Here is an 18,366-nt window from a genome sequence, read left to right as displayed (position 1 = left end):
TGCCTCTCTGCCGACAGCGTGAAGAGGACACTTGCTGCTATCAACACCTGTAAGGCAACAGGTCCAGACAACATCCCAGGTCGTGCGCTGAAGGACTGCGCAGGGGAGCTTAAGGATGTCTTCACAGACCACATTTAACCATGTGACTTAGCTAACTTAGCTAATCATTTTTAGCAGTTATGCTAACTATGCTAACTAACATGCTAACTATGCTAACCATGTTACTTAGCTAACTTAGTTAATCATTTTAGCAGTTATGCTAACTATGCTAACCATGTGACTTAGCTAACTTAGCTAATCATTTTAAGCAGTTTTGCTAAAAATGCTAACTAGCATGCTAACATGCTAACTATGCTAACCATGTGACTTAGCTAACTTAGCTGATCATTTTTAACAGTTTTGCTAAAAATGCTAACTAGCATGCTAACATGCTAACTATGCTAACCATGTTACTTAGCTAACTTAGCTAACTAGCTACAGTGGGTAGGAGTCATAGTTGATGACAAGTAACAGTTACAATGGCTGAACAGTTAAAAAGTTCAGTAGTTTAAAGCGTTAAACAGTAAAATATTGTAGTGAGGACTTTTATTTTGAAACAGTTTTTGGCAGAGGAAGCAGGCATGCACTGTAATAAGAAGCCTAGGAAGAATAGTACAGTGCATTTTCATGCACTGTACTAAGAAGCCTAGGAATAACAGTACAGTACATTTTCATGCACTGTACTAAGAAGCCTAGGAAGAACAGTACAGTGCATTTTCATGCACTGTAATAAGAAGCCTAGGAAGAACAGTACAGTGCATTTTCATGCACTGTAATAAGCATAAGAATAAGAAGCCTAGGAAGAACAGTACAGTGCATTTTCATGCACTGTAATAAGAAGCCTAGGAAGAACAGTACAGTGCATTTTCATGCACTGTAATAAGCATAAGAATAAGAAGCCTAGGAAGAACAGTACAGTGCATTTTCATGCACTGTAATAAGAAATTTTGGAAGAACAGTATAGTGCAGGGGTCTCAAACTCAAATGAGCTGGGGGCCAATTCTGCCAACGTCATCTGATTGGAGGGCCGGCTATTTCTGAAAATGCAATGTTCTTTTTTTCAAATACCACACAAAACTGCAAACAGAAAGTGCAAGTGTTTTTATCTAGTTTTAGACACCTGTGCTAGCAACCTTAGCTTATAAATAAAATAATGATAAAATAAATATTCATACAAATTATAAAATAAATGAAAAACATAAAAAACAGGTGTGTGTGTGTTTCACACCAAATAAAAATATTTCCTCTCATCATTTTTTTTTAAACTTGGCAAACTAGGCATCAGGGTTAAGAAAGCAACACCATTGGATTTTTATATCAAAATTTAAAAGGCCATGGCTTGAAAGTGGTCAGAGATAAAGTTATACTGTAAATGTAAAAATCTTTGAGTAAAACAAAAGTTTATGAAGGGGGTAAATTTACCCATCTAATTTGTCACTGGATGGCAAGCACCTCAAATTATGCACCTTTCAGTAAATACTGGATGAACATATGTAAGCAGGTTTACTTTCCTTTTTTCATATTACCCACATAACAAATTAACAGAAAAACACCTAAGATGTATACCAACACCTAAGATGTTGTGGTTTAGTAATAGATTACTACAATATAGGCCTACAATAAAGTATTCTGGTCAAACAGTTCCTATAGCGGGTAATCTGCAGTACCCAGAAGTTCGCAACATATTGCGGGTGACTTTGTAGTTCTTTAGAGCCCTATTTCTACTAGCCCTGCTGTCTGTACCACATCCATTACGGACACTATCATCACGATTACCACTGCAACCTCCAAGCTATGTTGGGCAGAGGGTCGAAACAAGCATGGTATGCTTAGTGGACACCGTTGTATACACGCACCTCCATTCACAGACGACCTTTTGACTATCACTGTCATAGACGATCGATCATAATCTCCAAAAGGATATTCTCCTTCAGAATTAGAACAGGTGAATAAGCTTACCTAAGACTTCATCACACGTGAACGTTTTTCAACATTTGGTGTAGGCCTGGCTATTTATTTTCATGCACTGTAATTAGAATCCTAGGCCAGGTGTTCCGGCCACCTGGATCAACTGCCAGTCTCAGGCTTTAAACATACAGTCTCATTCTCTTAACTAGAAAACGCAATTCCAGGGAATTACCAGTGCATGAAAATGCAAAACATATGGTGTGAAATATATTGTTAAACCAGATGATGTGCTAATTGGCAACCAACATGATGAGGTTTAATATAGTTGGAATGACTGAACAGTTAAATAGGTGGATAGTTTAAAAGGTTAAATTATTTGCTAGGTAGACGAGGTTTAATATAGTTGGAATGACTGGACAGTTAAATAAGTGGATAGTTTAGATAGATAGATAGATAGATAGATACTTTATTGATCCCCAGGGGAAATTCAAGGTCTCAGCAGCAGCATACATACAACACAAACACATTCTTTAACAGCAGAAAGAGTAATTAAAGTATATAATATAAAAACACAACTAAGCAGTAAGGACAGTAGAAGATAAAGAATATACTAAAATACAAATTATACTAACACTTAATCTAAATCAATTCTAAAAACAGTATCCACATAGTGGTGATTAATAAATCAGAGGCGCTTGCAATGACTGAGGCAGGGACTGAGCCTGTGATTCTCTGTGCATAGTAAGGTATGGTAAGGTGCTCTGTGTGAATGAGTGTCATGGTAGTAGTGCAATGGTGATAGTGCAAATGAGTAAGTCAACAGTGCAACAATGCAGAAATAAAGTAAAGTCTATATATCTATATATTTAACTATTTAAGAAAATGTATAAGTGTGGCCACAGTTCGGCTGTGGCATGGAGGGGGGGGGGGGGTTATGCATATGTGCTGATGTGCTAATATAGCACGCAAACAGTGAGGCATAAAGACAGTGGTACAAGTGGCTAGTGGACAGACAGTATCCAAACATGGAGGGGATGAAGAGGCAGACAGACTATGCAGAGAAGTCTATCTTTCCTCTTCCCTTAAGTGAGGCATTGAACAGTTCAATGGCCCTGGGGACAAATGACTTTCTCAGTCTGTCAGTTGTGCAAGGCAGTGAGCGAAGTCTCCAGCTGATCAGGCTCTTCTGTTTGACAATAGTGCTGTGGAGTGGGTGACACTCATTGTCCAAGATGTTGATCAGTTTGTTCAGGGTCCTTTTGTCAGATAGTGAAGTGATACACTCTCGCCTCTCCCCTAATCACTTTTAACCGTCATTACCAATTTGCAAATGTGCGCTTGGTGTGCGCTCATGAATGATAGAAGGATGGTGCGTGCACCTGCCAATATGACTGGTGACATGCGCTCTTAAAATAGCATATGAACAACTCGCCATTGACTTCTGACCAGGTTTAGGTGGTGTAAGATAGCGATTTTTAGACAACGCGCTAGGCCCCTCCCTAGGTTGTTAATTGCCACACCCCTGGGCGCAATGCTTACAAAATAAACGTGCAAAATACCCAATTTTTCGTCTAGGCCCCATCAAAGGGCCAGTTCAACTGATTGCACCTGTATCAACTGCTTTCTGCTGACCTAGGCCAACTCTCTCTGTGTCTCTCCATTCTACAAGGATATAAGGCACATTTCATCCAACTTTCTATCCATTCATCCTCTTCAAACCATTCACTCATCCACCCATTAAACTATCCATCAACATCCATTAAACAATCTGCCTATCAACATCCATTCAACTTTCTGTCTTTCAACATCCATTACACTATCTACATTTTTTTAAACTATATACTCTGTCTCAGGCTTTAAGCATACAATATGGCTCTATTAAGTCTACCGAAACCTAGAGATTGGCATAGGTGTTATTTCAGTTAGCCTATTAGCTAGTTTGATGCTCATTGAGCTCAATGCAAATCAAACCAGCTAATAGGCTAACTGAAATAACACCCATGCCAATCTCTAGGTATGGTGAAGGGTATGTGATGACGTGGGGCTATTTTAATTCCAAAGGCTAAGGTAACTTTATCAGGATGCACAGTATTCTGGATCCATGAAATAACTGGCCTTTAAAAATAAAAATCTGCCTGTCTCTATGGGAATTTAACATAAGGGTGGGAATACTTATGACAACTGTAATTTAAGGAAGAACATTTATTTATTTATGATACATTATTCATTCACTAAGAAAATTGGTGTCCTTAAAGGTTAGATATTTCCTCATTTTTCACTTAAGGCATTAAGATCAATTTCCAAAAGATGATTTTATATTCCTCTTTTCAGTCAACTTTAGCATGGGTGCCAATACTTTTGGCCATCACTGTAAGTGGCAAACACGCTTGCCTTTATTGGCCTGTGGCACAATTGAACTGCGGAACGAAAGGTTTCCCCGATCAGGAAATACTCCTTAATACGCAACTTTGTGTAGGCTTAACAGACGGCTTTAACGGCTTTAAAAAAAAAACATTTATTTTACTTGTCTTGCTGGATTGAAGGCAGAATGTGGGCTGTTGCGCAAATAGATGAATGAGAGTCGGGAGATTCCGTTAACAAAAAGTTTGGCTAACATTTTCTCCATTATTATCGTAAAATATGTCTCCATGCAGGGCTGGTTCTAACCTAGGCTAGGCTACTATATTTGGGTGGGCTGGTAGAAATTTTGGGTGGGCAACATAGCAAAGCTGTCAAATTGGATCAAAACTAACATGAACACAAAACAAACACAAAACAATCAGTACTACCTAGCTTGAGTTGCTGCAGCCAACAGCCAGGGATAGGCAGTATGTCTGATACATGTATGTAAAATACAAAATAGTATGTTTTGTGTATGTCATTTTTATTTTATTTAGTTGGAAAAAAATGGCATCATATTTTGTATCAAAATACTTTATAGGTTTGTAGTTTAAAAATAGTGCCAAATTCTTTTGGTAAAACCAATAACCTACTTTTGGTGATGTGATTATAAAAGTGCAAAACAATGAATGCAGCACTGATGCTGACTTGTAATTTGCCCAGAGTTGTTGTGATCAGAATACTGAGATTCAGGCAGATAAGTTTCTTGAGAACTTTAGTCATCCAATTCAAACACATGGAAGTCATCCAATTCAAACACATGGAACCGGTTATGTGGTTGCCCTGCAAAAAGTTGCACCATGTGCAACGTGCACAATGTTTGCTCACATACAGTACACAATACACTCCTTCATACCAACCTCAAGTTTCTTGAGAACTTTAAAGTTCTCAAGAAACTGATGATTAATCATCTAATCGGAAGACATGGAACCGGTTATGGTTGCCCTGCAACAAGGTACCCCACGTGAAAATTTAATTAATAATTTGCCCAGACTTGTTGTGATCATAATATTGAGATTCAGGAAGATGAAATTGCTCACACATACACAATACACTCCTTCTTCATACCAACCTCAAGAGTTTCTTGAGAAAATAAACAAATAGACAAAAAGCAGGTCCAATTAATGTAACAGCTACAAAAAATAGATGGCCATAGAGTGGGGAAATGTCTTGGATGAGTATATTTTGTATATCTTCATTTACAGTAATATAATAAAATTGATTATATTTTAATGTCCCCATGATGGAATTTGTTTTAGAACAGCATAGCCCAGTGACAGACAACTTAGATAATTAACTTTAATATGTTTGTATTACATTTTATTCAAATACAAAGACATTTTATGTGAGAGTAAGGTATTTGTGTTTTTTTGTCCTTCAATTTATGAGTATGGTGTTTGCATCTGGTAATGTAATAATGTATTTGTGCTAATTTCACATCTTGAGCCTGTTTCTGTTTATCTGGATGTTTTGCCTCATGCCACCCTTGAATTAATCAGTGCCTTACTAGTGCCACCCTTGTTAAAAATGTTTAGAATCGCCACTGTCTCACGGCACACTAGTGTGCCCCGGCACAACTATTAAACCTCATCTACCTAGCAACCAATATAGCAACCATGTAAAATACTCTAGTAACAGCCTGGCAACCACTTCCACAGTTACAACCTAGCAGCCAATGAGTTTAACCTAGCAACCAGCATAGCAACCACCACAGCTAACCTAGCAACAGCCTAGAAAACACCTCAAGTACCCTAGCAACAGACTAGCAACCATGTCAAATACCCTAGCAACAGCCTAGCAACCACTTCCACAGTTACAACCTAGCAACCAATATAGCAACCAATGAGTTTAACCTAGCAACCAGCATAGCAACCACCACAAGTACCCTAGCAACAGCATAACAACCACCATAACTACCCTAGCAACAGCCTAGCAACCATGTCAAATACCCAAGCAACAGCCTAGCAACCACTTCCACTGTTACAACCTAGCAACCAATGAGTCTAACCTAGCAACCAGAATAGCAACCACCTCAAGTACCCTAGCAACAGCCTATCAACCATGTCAGATACCCTAGCAACAGCCTAGCAACCATGTCAAATATCCTAGCAACCACCATAGCAACCAACACGATTACCTAAGCAACCAGCATAGCAACCACTTAATTTGGCATAACAACCAACATATGTACCCTAGCAACACTATTGCAACTATATCTGCATTATTTGTTTTCACTCTATATGATATTTTACATAATATTTTTTGCATTTTCATGCACTGTATTTCCTTCAGGAAATGCTTTTCTAGTTACAGTGCATGAAAATGCACTGTACTGTTCTTCCTAGGCTTCTTCTTATTCTTCTTCTTCTTCTAACGCGTTTAATACAGCTTCAACCGTTTAACGTAGAAACTTCATTCAAACTATGTTACGTAGGTCTTACTTAGGACATGGGTGCTATGTATTTTTCAGCTTTGTAACTTTTATACTTTTTAAACTATTAATTAAAAACTGTTCAAAATTTCCCCATAGACTTAACATGGGCTGATGACATCACAATAGAGCCGTTAAGCAATTAGAATCCTATGGCAGGTGTTCAGGCCACCTGTCCCAACTGCCATTCTCAGGCTTTAAGCATACAGACTGGCCCTATTAAGACTACACATCCTGTTCAACTGCTTCCTCTGCCAAAAACTGTTTCAAAATAAAAGTCACTACAATATTTCACTGTTAAACAATGTAACCCTTTAAACTACTGAACTTTTTAACTGTTCAGCCATTGTAACTGTTACTTATCATCAACTATGACTCCTACCCACTGTAGCTAGTTAGCTAAGTAACATGGTTAGCATAGTTAGCATGCTAGCATGTTAACATGCTAGTTAGCATTTTTAGCAAAAAACTGCTTAAAATGATTAGCTAAGTTAGCTAAGTAACATGGTTAGCATAGTTAGCATGCTAGCATGTTAGCATGCTAGTTAGCATTTTTAGCAAAACTACTTGAAATGATTAGCTAAGTTAGCTAAGTCACATGGTTAGCATAGTTAGCATGTTAGCATGCTAGTTAACATTTTTAGCAAAACTGCTTAAAATGATTAGCTAAGTTAGCTAAGTAACATGGTTAGCATAGTTAGCATGCTAGCATGTTAGCATGCTAGTTAGCATTTTTAGCAAAACTACTTAAAATGATTAGCTAAGTTAGCTAAGTCACATGGTTAGCATGCTAGTTAGCATTTTTAGCAAAACTGCTTAAAATGATGAGCTAAGTCAGCTAAGTAACATGGTTAACATACTTAGCATTTTAACATTGTTAGAATGCTAGTTAGCATAGTAACTTGGTTAACATTATTATCTTTGTTAACATAGTTAGCATAACTGCTAGCAAACATTAGAGCCATTCCAAGTGTCAGTTATCGTCAACTATCTACCTAAATAATTTAACCATTTAAAGTATCCACTTATTTAACCGTTCAATCATTCCAACTATATTAAACCTTATCTACCAAGTAAATCATTTACCTATATAAACTATCCACCTATTTAACTGTTCAGTCATGCCAACTATATTAAACCTCATCTACCTAGCAACCAATATAGTTTGTTTTTACATCATATTTTTGCATTTTCATGCACTGTATTTTTCCTTCAGTGCATGAAAAATGCTTTTCTAGCTTTCTTCTTCTTCTTCTAAGCGTTTAATGCAGCTTCAACCGTTTCGTAGAAACTTCATTCAAACTATGTTACGTAGGTCTTACTTAGGACATGGGTGCTATGTATTTTTCAGCTTTTAAAACTTTTATACTTTTTAAACTATTAATTAAAAACTGTTCAAAATTTCCCCATAGACTTAACATTGGGATTATGACATCACAATAGAGCCGTTAAGCAATTAGAATCCTATGGCAGGTGTTCGGGCCACCTGTCCAACTGCCAGTCTCAGGCTTTAAGCATACAAACTGGCCCTATTAAGACTACACATCCTGTTCAACTGCTTCCTCTGCCAAAATCTGTTTCAAAATAAAAGTCCTCACTACAATATTTTACTGTTAAACAATTTAACCCTTTAAACTACTGAACTTTTTAACTGTTCAGCCATTGTAACTGTTACTTGTCATCAACTATGACTCCTACCCACTGTAGCTAGTTAGCTAAGTAACATGGTTAGCATAGTTAGCATGCATAAGTTAGCATTTTTAAAAAAAAACTGCTAAAAATGATTAGCTAAGTTAGCTAAAGTAACATAACATGGTTAGCATGCTATATGTTAGCATGCTAGTTAGCATTTTTAGCAAAACTGCTTAAAATGATTAGCTAAGTTAGCTAAGTCAATGGTTAAAGCATGGTTAGCATGTTATGTTAGCATTTTTTAGCAAAACTGCTTAAAATGATTAGCTAAGTTAGCTAAGTTATCATAGTTAGCATGCTAACATGTTAGCATGCTAGCATAGCATTTTTAGCAAAACTACTTAAAAATGATTAGCTAAGTTAGCTAAGTAACATGGTTAACATGCTAGTTAGCATTTTAGCAAAACTGCTAGTTAAGCATAACTACATGGTTAAATATGAAAACATTGTTAGAATGCTAGTTAGCATAGTAACTTGGTTAACATTATTATCTTTGTTAACATAGTTATCATAACTGCTAGCAAACATTAGAGCCATTCCAAGTGTCAGTTATCGTCAACTATCTACCTAAATAATTTAACCATTTAAATTATCCACCTATTTAACCGTTCAATCATTCCACCTATTTAAACCTTATCTACCAATTATTTACCCTATATAAAACACCTATTTAACTGTTCAGTCATGCCAATATAGTAAACCTCATTACCTAGCAACCAATATGTTTGTTTTTACATCATATTTTTTGCATTTTCATGCACTGTATTTCCTTCAGGAAATGCTTTTCTAGTTCTTCTTCTTCTTCTAACGCACTTAATGCAGCTTCAACCGTTTCACGTAGAAACTTCATTCAAACTATGTTACGTAGGTCTTACTTAGGACATGGGTGCTATGTATTTTTCTTTTTAAAACTTTTATACTTTTTAAACTATTAATTAAAAACTAATAAAAATTTCCCCATTGACTTAACATTATGATTATGACATGACATCACAATAAGCAATTAGAATCCTATGGCAGGTGTTCGGGCCACCTGGACCAACTGCCAGTCTCAGGCTTTAAGCATACAAACTGGCCCTATTAAGACTACACATCCTGTTCAACTGCTTCCTCTGCCAAAATCTGTTTCAAAATAAAAGTCCTCACTACAATATTTTACTGTTAAACAATTTAACCCTTTAAACTACTGAACTTTTTAACTGTTCAGCCATTGTAACTGCTACTTGTCATCAACTATGACTCCTACCCACTGTAGCTAGTTAGCTAAGTAACATGGTTAGCATAGTTAGCATGCTAATTAGCATTTTTAGCAAAACTGCTAAAAATGATTAGCTAAGTTAGCTAAGTAACATGGTTAGCATAGTTAGCATGCTAGTTAGCATTTTTAGCAAAACTGCTAAAAATGATTAGTTAAGTTAGCTAAGTAGCATGGTTAGCATGCTAGTTAGCATTTTTAGCAAAACTGCTAAAAATGATTAGCTAAGTAAGCTAGTTATCATAGTTAGCATGCTAACATGCTAGTTAGCATAGTTAGCATAACTGCTAAAAATGATTAGCTAAGTTAGCTAAGTAACATGGTTAACATAGTTAGCATGTTAGCATGCTAGTTAGCATAACTACTAAATATGAAAACATTAGCTAAGTTAACTAAGTTAAGTAACTTGGTTAACATTATTATCTTATAACTGCTAGCAAACATTAGAGCCATTCCAACTGTCAGTTATCGTCAATTATCTACCTAAATAATTTAACCATTTAAATTATCCACCTATTTAACCGTTCAAATTATCCACCTATTTAACCGTTCAATTATTCCAACTATATTAAACCTTATCTACCTAGCAACCAATATAGTTTGTTTTTACTCTGTATGATATTTTACATCACATTTTTTGCATTTTCATGCACTGTATTTCCTTCAGGAAATGCTTTTCTAGTTCTTATTCTTCTTCTAACGCTTTTTGTGCGTTTAATACAGCTTCAACCGTTTAACTTAGAAACTTCATTCAAACTGCGTTGCGTAGGTCTTACTTATGTGACTTCAGCTATGTATTTTTCAACTTTGTAACTTTTATACTTTTTAAACTATTAATTAAAAACTACTAAAATGTCCCCATTGACTTAACATTAGATTATGACATCACAATAGCAATTAGAATCCTATGCCAGGTGTTCCGGCCACCTGGATCACCATATATGGCTCTGGCCAGGCCACCTGGATCAACTGTGAGTTTCTCAGGCTTTATGACATCATAGCAATTAGAATATTGTGCCAGGTGGCCAGGCCACCTTGATCAACTGTCAGTTTCTCAGGCTTTAAGCATACAGTCTCATTCTATGCTATAAGCCTGAGAAACTGTTCAGTCATTCCAACTATATTAAACCTCATCTAACTAGCAAATAATTTAACCTTTTAAACTATCCACCTATTTAACTGTTCAGTCATTCCAACTATATTAAACCTCATCTACCTAGTTCAGTCATCTACCTAGCAAATAATTAAACCTTTTAAACTATCCACCTATTTAACTGTTCAGTCATTCCAACTATATTAAACCTCATCTACCTAGTTCAGTCATTCCAACTATATTAAACATCATCTACCTAGCAAATAATTTAACCTTTTAAACCATCCACCTATTTTAACTGTTCAGTCATTCCAACTATATTAAACCTCGTCTACCTAGTTCAGTCATTCCAACTATATTAAAACTCATCTACCTAGCAAATAATTTAACCATTTAAACTATCCACCTATTTAACTGTTCAGTCATTCCAACTATATTAAACCTCATCTACCTAGCAAATAATTTAACCTTTTAAACTATCCACCTATTTAACTGTTCAGTCATTCCAACTATATTAAACATCATCTACCTAGCAAATAATTTAAACTTTTAAACCATTCACCTATTTTAACTGTTCAGTCATTCCAACTATATTAAACCTCGTCTACCTAGTTCAGTCATTCCAACTATATTAAAACTCATCTACCTAGCAAATAATTTAACCTTTTAAACCATCCACCTATATAACTGTTAAGTCATTCCAACTATATTAAACATCATCTACCTAGCAAATAATTTAACCTTTTAGACCATCCACCTATTTAACTGTTCAGTCATTCCAACTATATTAAACCTCGTCTACCTAGTTCAGTCATTCCAACTACATTAAACCTCATCTACCTAGTAAATAATTTAACCTTTTAAACTATCCACCTATTTAACTGTTCAGTCATTCCAACTATATTAAACCTCATCTATCTAGCAAATAATTTAACCTTTTCAAAATAAAAGTCCTCACTAGCTTGTTAGCTAGTTAGCATCATTAACATTGTTAGCATTTTAGCAAAACTGCTAAAAATGATTAGCTAAGTTAGCTGAGTCACATGGTTAGCATAGTTAGCATTGTTAACATAGTTAACATGTTAACATTTTTAGTAAAACTGCTAAAAATGACTAGCTAAGTTAGCTAAGTCACATGGTTAGCATAGTTAACATTGTTAGCATTTTTTCCAAAACTGCTAGAAAACATGAGCTAAGTTAACTAAGTAACTTGGTCAAAATAATTAGCTTTGTTATCATAACTGCTAGCAAACATTAGAGTCATTCCAACTGTCAGTTATCGTCAACGATCTACCTATATAGAGCCTTTAAACTTTTTGTCTACCAACACGCATTAAACTATCAGTATGTCAACAACCTTTAAACTATCTACATATAACTTTTAAACTTTCAACATTCATTAAACTATCTGTCTATTAACAACTGTTAAACGATCAACATTCAACTTTTAAACTGTCTACATCTAAACTATCAACTTTTTATTAAGCTATGCTATATCTGTCCTAGCTTCATTTTCATGCACTCGTAATAGGCCTATGTCACAGTTCCGGGTTTCGAACGTTCGAATCAATGTAGCAGTGTACCGTCGCTTCCTGTTTACATCAGGTGATCAGACGCAACATGGCCGCCTCCTGTCGCCGGTGTTATTGTAGTGTACCTGGCTGCTCTACCTCAAAACAACGACAACCTTACCTCAGTTTTCATGATTTCCCAAAAGACGAAACCCTCCGGAAAACATGGGTGAGGTTAATAAGAAGGGACGAGGGCCCATCGTTTAACATACTTTGTGGAAGCACTTACGTCTGCAGCTTACATTTTGATAGTGAGCTTATCCCTGTATCGAAGTGCGGCAGAAAACGCCTGAAACCTGGTGCCACACCACAGAGATTTGCTTGGAATAACTGGGGGGTAGATTGGGTGTCTCGGCAGTCCGTTTTCGACCGGCTCAGTGCACGTCTTGAGGCCGAGGGTGCGTCTAACGTTAGCGAAAGTTCTGCTGAGGAAGAAGTCCGCCGACCTAGCACTACCCTTATGGAGGAACTCCCCATGGGTCACACTTCTGACAACGCTGTTCAACTGGATGCTGCTGCTGCGGCTAACACTATAAGGGAGCTGGAGGCTAAGGTACAACAGTTGGAGAGTCAGCTGAGTGACCTATCCTGTAGGCCTACACTGCACACACTACACATCAACAGGTACTGTGCGAATGACTACGAGTTTCGCTTCTATACTCGCTTTTCATCAGAGAGAGTGTTTTTGCTGTTTTGGGAGTCAGTTGCCCCTTCAGCATCCAGATTGGTGTACTGGAGTAGAGCACAAAGGGCTAATGTCTCAATGTCACAAAGGGCTGATGTCACCACATTAGAAAAACCAAGTCCAAACCGAAAACTGGCTCTGATGGATGAGCTGTTTTTGTTCTGCTGTCGTGTTGCAGTCGGTCTGAAAGAGAAGGTGTTAGCTGACCTGTTTGGCATCAGCACTACAACAGTCAGCAGGGTTCTCATCACTTGGACCAACTACTTATACCTTGTCTTGGGGTCTTTACCAACCTGGATGTCAAGAGAACAAGTACAAGCTACAATGCCAGCAAAGTTCAGACAGTACTGTGCAAATGTCAGAGTCATTCTGGACTGTACAGAGATCAGATGTGAATCACCATCATCACCATGCAGTCTGAGACATTTTCCTCCTACAAGAACCACACCACTTTCAAAGGTCTCATTGGTGTTGCCCCGTGTGGTGTCATCACATTCATTTCAAAGCTTTATACAGGATCAATATCTGACCGAGAAATAACCAGACAATCTGGAATCCTCAAGCAGCTGGAACCTGGAGACGCATGCATGGCTGATAAAGGCTTTGTCATTGATCAGATGCTGTCTGATGTCGGAGCGAGTCTTATTATTCCACCATTCAAAAGAGGTACCTGCTTCAGCAAAGACGACACTGAGAAAACACAAAGCATTGCTCGGCTCAGAATCCTGGTTGAGAGGGCTATCAGGCGAGTAAAGGAATATCACATCTGGGACACCGCCATCCCTCTGACCCTTTCAGGTTCTGTCAATCAGCTGTGGACAATCTGCTGCTTACTGTCCAACTTCCGAGGCCCTCTGGATGTGAAAGGTGATGTACCAGTGTGAAAAGCCTTAGCCTTATAGTTAAGAATGATGAATGCCCAGAGAATATATTTTACACATTTGTGTTTATTTTATAGTTTATGCATTACATTTTATAAAAACACAGAATATAATACAATTTATACATACAATTAAATATAAATACAATTAAATGGTATATGTGTTATTACATACAATTATAGAAATAGAATAGATTAAATCTTATTATACTAGTATAATTCTCTATATTAATTATTAATATTGCATATTACCATATGAATAGGTATACTATATGACACTTATATTAGAATACAATATTGTAAATAGTATTGTTATTATAGAATATTGTACATTTTAACATTGTGAATATCATAGTATTGTAAATTATTATTATACTATATAATAATTCTATACTATATTATTATACTATATTATTGTAAAATTGAAATGATATAATATTGTGTATTTTTAGATATAACAACATGTTCCCCTGTTTGGGGGTGGGAGTGGGGAAACCACCAGCATGTTCATGGTGAACACGTCCCTTATAATAAAAAATAAAACAGATATAATAAATACTTTAAACAGCGGAGTGTCTTGATGTGCCTATGTCTAGAGAGGGGGTGAGTGGGTGGGGGGGGTATGTGAACTCTATGTGGATTTCATTTTCAGATAGGTTTCCATGTATGTGTTGAAAAACAACAGGTCAAGTTTATTCTTCATCTCCATGATCAGTGTCTCATCAAGCCAAATTCGCTCCACTGTGAGGTCAGTTTTTGTGGATGTAATGAAATCGCACAATGACAAGCCAGTTATGGCTAGCTGACCCTGGACTTGCCAGAAGTATTTGTGATTTCTTCTCAGTTTAGCCTGACCACCAATGAATCTAAGATGTGCAACATCTGTGACACTGTCAACATTTGGGCATTTGACTTCAGCAAGCCCAAAAGGGGGATTTGCTGCTGGGTCATACACCTTGGCATCAGGGCTGGCACCAAGATATGGCGCATCAGTGTGTAAAACAAAACCAGAGGGATACACATTAACATTGCATTGGTCACTGTACTGTAACAACACCTCTGGCTCAAGGTCAATGCCCCTCTTCATGTGCAGTGTTTGCCGTACCCCCCTCAGAATCCTGATTGCTAAAGCCTGACTGGATGCCTCCCCTTTCACACTGCATGCTTCCCCAAATCTGCTTGCCGTTAAGCGGGGCTGCCGAACTTCCTTCCACAGAGGACTTTGTGACTGCCCCCTTGTTTTCTCCTCAATGACACATGCAAATTCACAAGTGACCTCTAAACTCTCTAGATGATAAAACTGTTCATAAGTGGGAACAAATTGCAGATGGCGTTCTAATTTAGAGCTAATCAATGGAAGTTGTGGAAATAAAGGAGCATCGGGATGCTTAATCACTTCATTTGTTTGTACAGGTGGGCACTGATAAGATAGAACTGAACCTTTAGGGACTGGCCCAAATTTAGAGTCCACAAATGTCATGCAGGAGGCCACATAAGATCTTACAAATTCCCGGCTGTGGTTGGATCTCTCGTAACTGTTCTCCAATGGACAGGACTGCTGGATCAGGAAGGGGTCCTAAAAGCACACATATCAGAGAAACGTCATTACTGACTAGTCACTGTGTAGGACACATGGTACTTTGCTATTATCTGTAACAATTTGATGTCTTTCAACTTGAATAATTGGTAATGAAACTGAACCACTATGGTGATAATCACTAACAATTCCACTACTGCAGTGTTACTCATTGCGCAGCTCGCAAGCCACATGCGGCTCGTCAGGCTATAATTGGTGTCTCGCATGGTAGCTTTGGCGAGATTTCGCCAAATTTGGTTTTACTCATTTTGAGTAGGCCTAAACTGTTCGCCAAAGGCCATTATCTCTGGCCCCAACTTGACAAAACAAAACTAGGCTCTGATTTAGCCTAGTCTACTGTATGACTTCAACGAGGTGATCTTTAGTTTCGTTCTGCTTACAGTATCTCACTGCCACTGCAATGCCTTTGAATGCAATCCACTGCCCCGTTTACAAATGCTACAGCGGACTTAAACTGCCACCTTGTGGTGATAAGTTGTAATACATTTCACGCAGCTGCATGAAATCACGGAAAGCGCGAATGAAGTGGCCACTTCTAAATGGGACCCACTGTATGTGGTAACAGTCAATTATTTTTTTCAAATGTGCTTCATATACATACAATACTGCACTACAAAAACGCAAACATCTGAATTATACTTCCTTTCACCTTTATTACTGTATTTGGGTGAAGGGGGAAGTTATTAAGCCTTAATGGTGCTTCCTAAAGGGGGTATTGTCAAACCTGCTACTACTAATACTAAAAATACAGCATGTAAATTACCAAAGTAAATCTGGTCTTAAATGAAAATGTATTGGCGGTCATATGTGGCTCGTGAAAAAAATAGTGAGGATCACTGTACTAACGCATACCTGGGTAAGCTGGATAAAGTGTAGATTTTACACTGCTTCGTCCTGGTGCCCTTGGCTTTGGCTTTCGCACCACAAGTTCATCGGTAGGCTCTGGACAAATCCCCTAGATCACATTGATTTTTACACAAATAATATACAGTTGTAAGTTTAAAAGTGATGACAAAAACATATGCAAGTCACAATGTAAGTGTACATTTTCAGAAGGCAGCAAAACCTGTTGCAGTCATAATACCTGTGTTCTGGGTCTGTGCCAGGTCTGAAGCATACTAGTGCATGAAAGTGGTGGTGGCACAGTTTTGAACCCCATGGTGCTGTAATGGGCAGTTTGAAAAAGCAGTGCAACCACATGGTTACATAAAGCCTGGCCAGCAACACATGAACAGGAGAAGCCTCTCAATACCACCGGTGTCCCAACAGCATGTAGTGCCACCTATAAAAGGAGGACAAGCACTTTAGAGGAAGTTTACAAAATAAGCAGAGGTAGAAAAGTCCAGCTTTAAAAAAGAAAACATCCTTCTATGTATTACTTATACCCATGAGGTGTTATTTAGCTAAGTCTACATTAAACCTAGACCTAAATTAACCTGGCCAAAAAGTTGTGCTAATTATGAATATGTTAATGGTTATAACAGATACAGCATGTTTACTTCTTGAAGCCAGACATTTACACCACTGACAGAAGATTTCAGCATTTACTGAACACAAAAACTGAAAACATCTGCAACAGCAGATAAACAAATGAACTTGAACTTATGTAGGTCCGAGACCACATCCTAGTCACTACTAGGCTACTCTTTAGCCTATGTGATATTTTGAAAATGCATAGTTGTCTAGGACCATTAGAAATCTACTGAAATCCATCAGTGCCCAATGCCCATGAAGACCACTGGTCAAATGATGTAGCCCAGAGAGTAACGTTATAGCAAAGCTTGTTGATGTAACGTTAATAGTGACCAGGGTATGATTTCGGACTCAAGCCTTAACTTCCTAAACACTGTAACCTGAAGTGTATGCGGTTCCTCGCTCTTTCTCATAGACCGGTAGCAGTTCGCTTGTACTACCACCTCCTCATTGACTAAATCTGACACTGTAGTGAAGGGGAAGATTATCACAGTTTATTGAACATAATAAGTCTTGACTTAACGTTATTCTAATGCTTCTTAACTACAGCCAAAGTACATCACAGACAAACTGTTAAAATACTGAATGTATCGACAACTTGGTTAACGTAATGCGTTAAGTTAAGATAGCATGCTAATTGACATTAACGTCTAACTTTTTCTCTACGGAACTCCCCCTCGCTCGGTCTGAAGCTCTTTTCCTTTTCTTTGTGTCTTCCGTCAAGGGTTTTCGCTGCTTCTTCGCCGGCTCTGCCATTATACACACGTTTGCAACAATCTCTAGCGTTTCGTTAGCCTGCCTCTGTGCTGTAAACTGATCCTGCTTCGGTCGGCGGGTACAATACACTGAACTTGCAAGCAGGATATTCTTCCTACAGGCAGTAGGGGCGGGCGAGAGAGTCTTCATTCGCCCTGTAACGAGTCATTTAACCATACCGACTTACGAAGATGAGTAATTAACACGAAAACGTTGCCTGGTGTCCCTTAGTTAGTTAGTTAGTTTGACTCTACCGGAAAGGGCGGCACACTGCTTCACTGGTACTTCCGACGTTCTATTGTGTCGAGATAAAGGTTTATTCCCTGGAATTACATTCTCTAGTTATTATTATTTTTCTTTTTACCTTTTTGTGCGCGCTATTCAGCCCAAACCGCTTAACGTACAAATTTGGTTCAAACACCGTTCCGTAGATCTTCCAAGGCTTTACCATCCTATCCGTTTTTCATTTTTGAGAAGTTTATACTTTTTTGAGATATTTGTAATTAAAGTGTGTTTTTCCCCATAGACTTGAATGGGGGCTGTGATGTCATAATAGAGCCAGCTGCGCTCGTTAAGTAGTTCTCAG

The sequence above is a fragment of the Alosa alosa genome, chromosome 4 (assembly GCF_017589495.1).
Source record: "Alosa alosa isolate M-15738 ecotype Scorff River chromosome 4, AALO_Geno_1.1, whole genome shotgun sequence".
Classification (NCBI taxonomy): Eukaryota; Metazoa; Chordata; class Actinopteri; order Clupeiformes; family Clupeidae; genus Alosa; species Alosa alosa.
Note: the sequence above shows the minus strand (reverse complement) of the source record.